The sequence below is a fragment of the Dermacentor variabilis genome, chromosome 4 (assembly GCF_050947875.1).
Source record: "Dermacentor variabilis isolate Ectoservices chromosome 4, ASM5094787v1, whole genome shotgun sequence".
In the NCBI taxonomy this organism is placed as follows: Eukaryota; Metazoa; Arthropoda; class Arachnida; order Ixodida; family Ixodidae; genus Dermacentor; species Dermacentor variabilis.
This window is the reverse complement of record NC_134571.1, coordinates 72,762,591-72,768,975: the sequence shown is the minus strand read 5'-3', so window position 1 is coordinate 72,768,975 and position 6,385 is coordinate 72,762,591. Positions and strand designations below refer to the sequence as shown.

Below are 6,385 nucleotides of genomic sequence, written 5' to 3'. Positions count from 1 at the left end.
GTACAGCCCCATCACCTCCATGGCCCAACGTAGGACGTCGTCCTGCAGACCAGGCTCACAACTGCCTCACCGCTCAAAAGGCGGTGAGGATAAGCACCTTACCAATACCGAATGCCAATCTGGACTAAATTTGATTTGTTCGTATAGATTTTTTAGTTGGAAGATCATTCGAATAAATTCAGTTGCTGGTGAAATAATGGATTCGACATTCAGACGAACATGCACAACAGGTTGTGCATTCCGATTAGTAGAAACACGTCAAAGTGCACGTCATCACAACTAGCTGGCACCAGACATCGCACGGAATGAGAATTTAAATCAGTCTTCGTGAAGAGTTCGTTGAAACACATCCCAAAATAAAATAGCATCCCTGCAGCCTATAATACCTATGCAAAGTACAAATATTCATTTGGAAACCTCACTGCTAAAAAACGAACCAAGAAATACACTTCACGCATAAACCCCCAAAGACATGGTCGTAAAGAAAAAAAATTGATGAAATCACTAGGTTAGGTAAAACATTCCTCAGGTTGACCTGTAAGAAAGCTCAAACTATAGGGTGAGAACTGTCACGAAAGAAAGAAGTAGCGAGATAGCAATTGCCACATGTACTGATGTAGTAAGACCAGCCCATCTGTGCTAACCGGCCTGAAAAGATTACCTGGTCTCGTTGCTTCATAACCTGAAGACCATATGAAATTCACAAATATGCAGTGAAAACGTTGAATATACTACCTGGCACAGTGGAGCAGTTGTAACAGATAGAAATTATTTGTTGCCAAGAACGTATTGCACGCCTCAGCTCGAAATTTGAAAGACTGTCCTGTACAAAGGATTTAGCGTAACGCTCAAGGGCTGGAACTCTCTCTTTCCAGTGGTGTGCGCTTGTGAGCATTAAATGGAACGCCGAGGTATTTTGTGGGCACCGCAGACAGCGAACGGAGTAGGTGCAGACCACCATGAACCAAACTAGACCTGAAACTTTTTTAATCGTTCCTCTGTGCGCCTGAAACAACACCAAATCGCTTCACGGTATCTACAATTTCACCAATGCTTAGATTGTCTTTGCAGAAAAGCAATATGCTAGCGTGTGCAGACGATATTGCTGCGCCACAGATGCAGTGGTCATGTGCCACTTTAAAATGAACGCCCTTCACGCCAACGCTTTAGGGAGATGCGCCATGAATGCACAAGGTATGCGCCACCCTTCTATGAACTTCTTGGCCACTTGGGTTAGTGAGTAGATGCCACTGAGTATGCTGCAAGCGAGGGAACAATTCTCAGCGTTCGTAGGCCCCGGTGCGCACACTCCTGATCTCGGAGGCCACGCGCCGACTTCGTGGCAGTGCCACTAGATGGCGCAGCGTGACCAACAACAAGCGCAGTAGAGGATCCCGCTTGCTACATGACGCGTTTCTCAGGCGCGATGCATTTCGGTGGTCACGCAGAGGCTTCGCAATGGCGGCACTAGATGGCGGCGACTGCTCTTATGGAAGCGCGAAAGAGGGGTTAGGCTGCAGTACATGATGGCAATACCTGGTGTCGCTATATTGATTCAATACTAAAGTAGTACCGTCGACAGTCATCATGAGATGGGTCTTGCCGCAATTTTTTTATTGATGATGCTTTATATGATATATATGATATATATATATATATAATTCGAACATACGGTTCGCATTCGCAGCAACACGTAGTACATAGAGCGTAAAAAAAAATTTTTCATCAAGGCTGGCTTCGCCGCGTTATAAGAGCCTGTGCAAGGAAGCCTGTTTCTTTGTTCCGGGACTTGCTCTTGTCGCGGAGTAACTATGACAATGAGGAGAGAGAGTGGAACGGCAACATTTGTTACAAACTCGTACCTACACCGAGGGGCGGGTCACGACAGCAAGTCAAGACCCGCGTCGCTATGCAGTGAGCACCGATCGCTCCGCTAGCTTATGCAGGGTACGACCAAGATCGCGTTATCCCCATGTCAGGATCCTCAGGACTACATTTAAAGTGAAAAAGACGGAGGTTTTCACTCAGCGTCCTCCCAACGGTAATGAAATAAAATGATGATGACATAAAATGTCATCATCGTGTCGCATTGAATAGGTGACCTGGATCTTAGGCGCTCGCATACTACAGCGGGAACGCAATAGTACTGCGTATTACCGCCTATTTAAGGCATATACGTACGGCCACTATAGTGTGTGTGTGTGTGTGTGTGTGTGTGTGTGTGTGTGTGTGTGCGTGTGTGTGTGTGTGTGTGTGTGCGTGCGTGCGTGCGTGCGTGTGTGCGTGCGTGCGTGCGTGTGTGCGTGCGTGCGTGCGTGTGTGTGTGTGTGTGTGTGTGTGTGTGTGTGTGTGTGTGTGTGTGTGTTTGTGTGTTTGTGTGTGTGTGTTTTAACCGTTTTGCTTTGAGGGTGCAACGTGGACACATCTTTATGACCCTGAAAAATTTAGAGCGTATGCAGAATACATCATGCGTAAGGGCGTTTCCTCATTGGTCGGCCTTCGTGTGCCCGGCTGCCCGGCCCTGATGTGATTGCATGCTGGGGCGATGGAGAATCGAGGCGGCACGTACGTCGGAGAAATTTTTTAAAAGCGGTCTCTGATATGAGGATATACTGAGAGAAAACTAAACTTGACGGAAAAGGGCGAGAGCCATGGCCATCACATCCAAAGTAATCCAAAGAAAGTAAGAACCCAATTCAAGACAAGCATTTGTTGTTTATTTGGATGCAGCCGCCGTAATTTGGGTGGCATAGTGGAATAATCAGCGCGAATGCGTTCAGTCGCTTGTTTCACTGTGAGAAAAGTTTCACTATAGTTTCACGAAGATTCGTTAAGGTTAGCTCTTTCATGTGAGGCTGTCGCTTTTGCTCCGTCAGTGAACGAGGCGTACCACCTCTCGACTGCGACTGGAAACACTGGATGAACCATAGCTTTTCGTGGATCTACCTGACCAAGCATTGACCTGACCTACCACGTTCCTGTTTACCAGTCATGTCGTGGGATAAGTGTGTGTTTGTGCATTCCCAAAATCTCAGAAGCACGCGCGGCAAGCGATTTTTTGGGTAGATATCTTGTTTGAACACCCTTCATTTGATAGTGTGATGTCACACCATAACTTATTACACTATTTGCTGTAAAATACAATAATCGGACATCGAAAACACTTGCTCGCAGAAAGTAGTTTTATTTTTAAGCTGTTCATAGTAAATGTAGGTCACTAAAAAACAATCGTCTGCGCAGAGCGGCACGATTGCCAATGTTGGCATGAAATATTCTTCGTCAAAGCGGTGGTGTCTGCACCAGCTCTATGTTCTTATGCCTTTGCGCATATAGTTGTTCACTAATAGACGGCTCCCACCGCAGGTTCCCGTTGGATGAACAGTTGAAGCACTTGTGGGTGAACAACATGGGCACTTCTGCATTTTCTGCTTTGGAACCAGAAGTGGATGGTATGCTCTGTGCTGAGCATTTTAAGCCAGAGTGCTTTACCGGCGGGAGGCTCGAAGAACTACGTGCCGATGTCATTCCCACTCTGTTTAATTTCCCAGCCGCCACTGTTCAAGCAAGTGCAGCTGTTGCAAACAAACCTCCATCATTGCTCAAAAGAAAATGGGTTGATATAAAGACAACTTACTTAAAGCACAATCTGGAGAAGCCCGTTACTGTGACCCTTCCTTCATCTTCAAGGCTTGTCCTTATACTAACCAAACCACATCTAGAACAACATCGCTCCTCTCGTTCAGGCACAGTGCCTATTGCCACAGGGTCGTCACACTCTCCTTCTTCTGCAGTGGGCACCATGGCCGCGTGCAGCAGTGTGCAGAACAACTTGGTTCCAAATGATGGTCTGGATACCACTGTTGTTCCACAGGATTTCAGTGACCAGCTATCTATAGTACAGCCTATTACACAGCTACAAATGTAGCTGGCCAAGGCAACAAAGCAGCTTTCAAAGGCAAAGAGAGCCATTTGCAGGCAAAAGCAGAAGACACTAAATGACCTTCTGTTCTTCGAACGGACTTTGGAGCCCAATGGTAAAAAAGTAATCGAAATTTTTTTGTCCCATCTTGCAATGGAAGTGTTTGAAAATCGGCCAACCGAAGCAAACAACCATATTGAGGAAGCGTCTTGTGCAATTGACCAGGTTCTTCAAAATGGCTCTGGATCTCACCAAAATGGTGAAATGTATGTTTCAAAGCCGATAAATGCAGTCTCAAGAAAGGTTTCCTTCTTCTTCTTTCTTTTTCTTGCTGATCACTTAATTTATAATTTGAAACTTAAACTTCCCAAAAATCAGCAAAACCATCCACGCATTGGGAACAAAAATGTGTTCTGCCTTGTGCTGCATTATTTTTCTGAGCCCATGTTTGTAATCAGTTATGTTCTTGCTTTGTTGACAGTATGAAAAGCAGTGTGGTATTCAGTAGGAATTATTTGAGAATATAACTTTCTATTCACTTGAGAATAATTTGGCTTTGCAGAAGCTGCATAAATGCCGTCGAACTTGTTCATCATTTAGGATCACATGCAGCTAGCAAGTGCCATCCCATTGTAAAGTTTCAAAATGAAAAAAGGAATTCTTGCTACTCACGCAAAATTTAAAGAAAAATATGTTGCTGTGATGTGAGCGACAACTTTGTGCATGCCATGTGAAATATTGAGTTTTGCAAAAGTCTGGTTGAGCAGTTTCCAGCTTCTCTGCAGAACATTAGCGATGAACAGAAAACACTGCATGTGTAGCATAATAGAGCATGTTCAAAAACCTTGTGACAGCTGTTGTTGAATATGAACTATAGTGCTGGACAACATGGGAACCTAGGAGAAGAAGAGGTGAACAAAGTAGGATCGAGGAGCTAATCCCCTCCAAGTAAACATATCTTTGAAAGCTTAGGTTACAGGACCTAAATTATTATGTTTATTGCTGAAACCTGGGAATCGCTCTTATGTGAACGCAATGACTACATCAGAGCATTTTCTGAAGATGCAGGGAATTATCGGTGCCAGTATCTCTTGAAAAATTACATTCCTGACAGAACCGCTGCAGAATCCCGATTCCGAGGCATATGAGGCCACCAGGCACGCCAACTTTCTGACATGCAAGGAAGGTGAGCACTAGTCGGACCAGGAGTTGCTCACGGCAACTGAAGATGACGCTGCAGACAGTGCAGTACTGCCAACTAAAACGAGAAGATCCTCTATGCAATTTCAGATGGCCAGTTTGTCCTGGAGCAGCGCCATGAGTCTGCCAACATCAGCGACCCCTCCACAAGCAGACAGTCTACCTTCCAGGCAGTAGCCATCCTGACTTCAATGGGCAGGCTGCTGCTTTGCAAGGCCCCAGGCCAGTGTGTCGCCTCACTTGTTGGTCATGCTCCCAGTGCTTCAAATGCCTATGTATTCCAGTGATTTGCGTCAGTGGCAAGTGTTCTGACATCACTACAGCGCAACATAATACAAAAACTGAATGCTGCCATCTATACAAAAATTTAAGCATCTATTAATGTACTTTATAGGAGCTGCCAAATGAGCAATGGAAGGGATCAGGCTGGCCGATGGCAACTACGAAATTGCCATCATGATATTGAGAGAACGCTTTAGTGAACAAGGACTTTTAATTATCGAACACATCAACCAGCTCCCAGCATTCTCGCTGGTGAAGATCTTGAAGGACATGAAGAAGCTGCGCCTGTTGCATGACACTGCGCGCTTCCATGTAAGTGCGCTCGAAGGGCTGGGCATACTACCTGATCAATTTTCTGTGGTGCTCAATTGTGTCCTGATGAGGTGCTTGCCAAAAGTCTTGTCAATTTTGTACAGACAGAATGTTAAGGAGACTGAGCAGAATACTGCAGATGTCTTAATGATGTCTGAAGCAAGGACGCATCAAGCGAAACACATTTTATTGCTTTTGCGAATCCAAGTCGAGGTGTGAGAGGAAGACAAGAGGATTCATTGCAGGAAATACCACCCAAGTGCAGAGGTTGATGAGCACAATTCCACAACGTACAGCTGGCATTCCATTGGTGCCTGCTTTAGCAGCAAGAGTCAACGCAGCCTTGTGCTCCTTGCCATCATTGCAGAGCGCACAGCGAACATGCACGCAGATAAGAAACAAACATGGCTGCACAATACACACCGCGGAATGTGGAACCATGTCACTCCGTTTTGTAGGGTCTCCCACAGCCTCACTTGCAAAAAGTGCCAATGCCTACACATTGCAGCGATTTGCAAGTTGTCAAGCACCATCACAAGGACCGGCGCTTGACAGTGGTCACAGTGCAAACTCAAAGGGTACAATTTGTAAATTGCTATATGTGCCATAAAGTAAATAATTAAAATGTTAATTAGTGTTTCTTAATTAGTCAAGTATGCATTGAAATTTCTC

The 6,385-nt window shown here is 45.3% G+C and overlaps 1 pseudogene; it reads left to right on the top strand.

Moving 5' to 3' along the window:
- Positions 1–2,726: 2,726 nt before the first annotated feature.
- LOC142579358 (uncharacterized) lies at positions 2,727–4,919 on the top strand (annotated as a pseudogene).
- Positions 4,920–6,385: the final 1,466 nt, after the last annotated feature.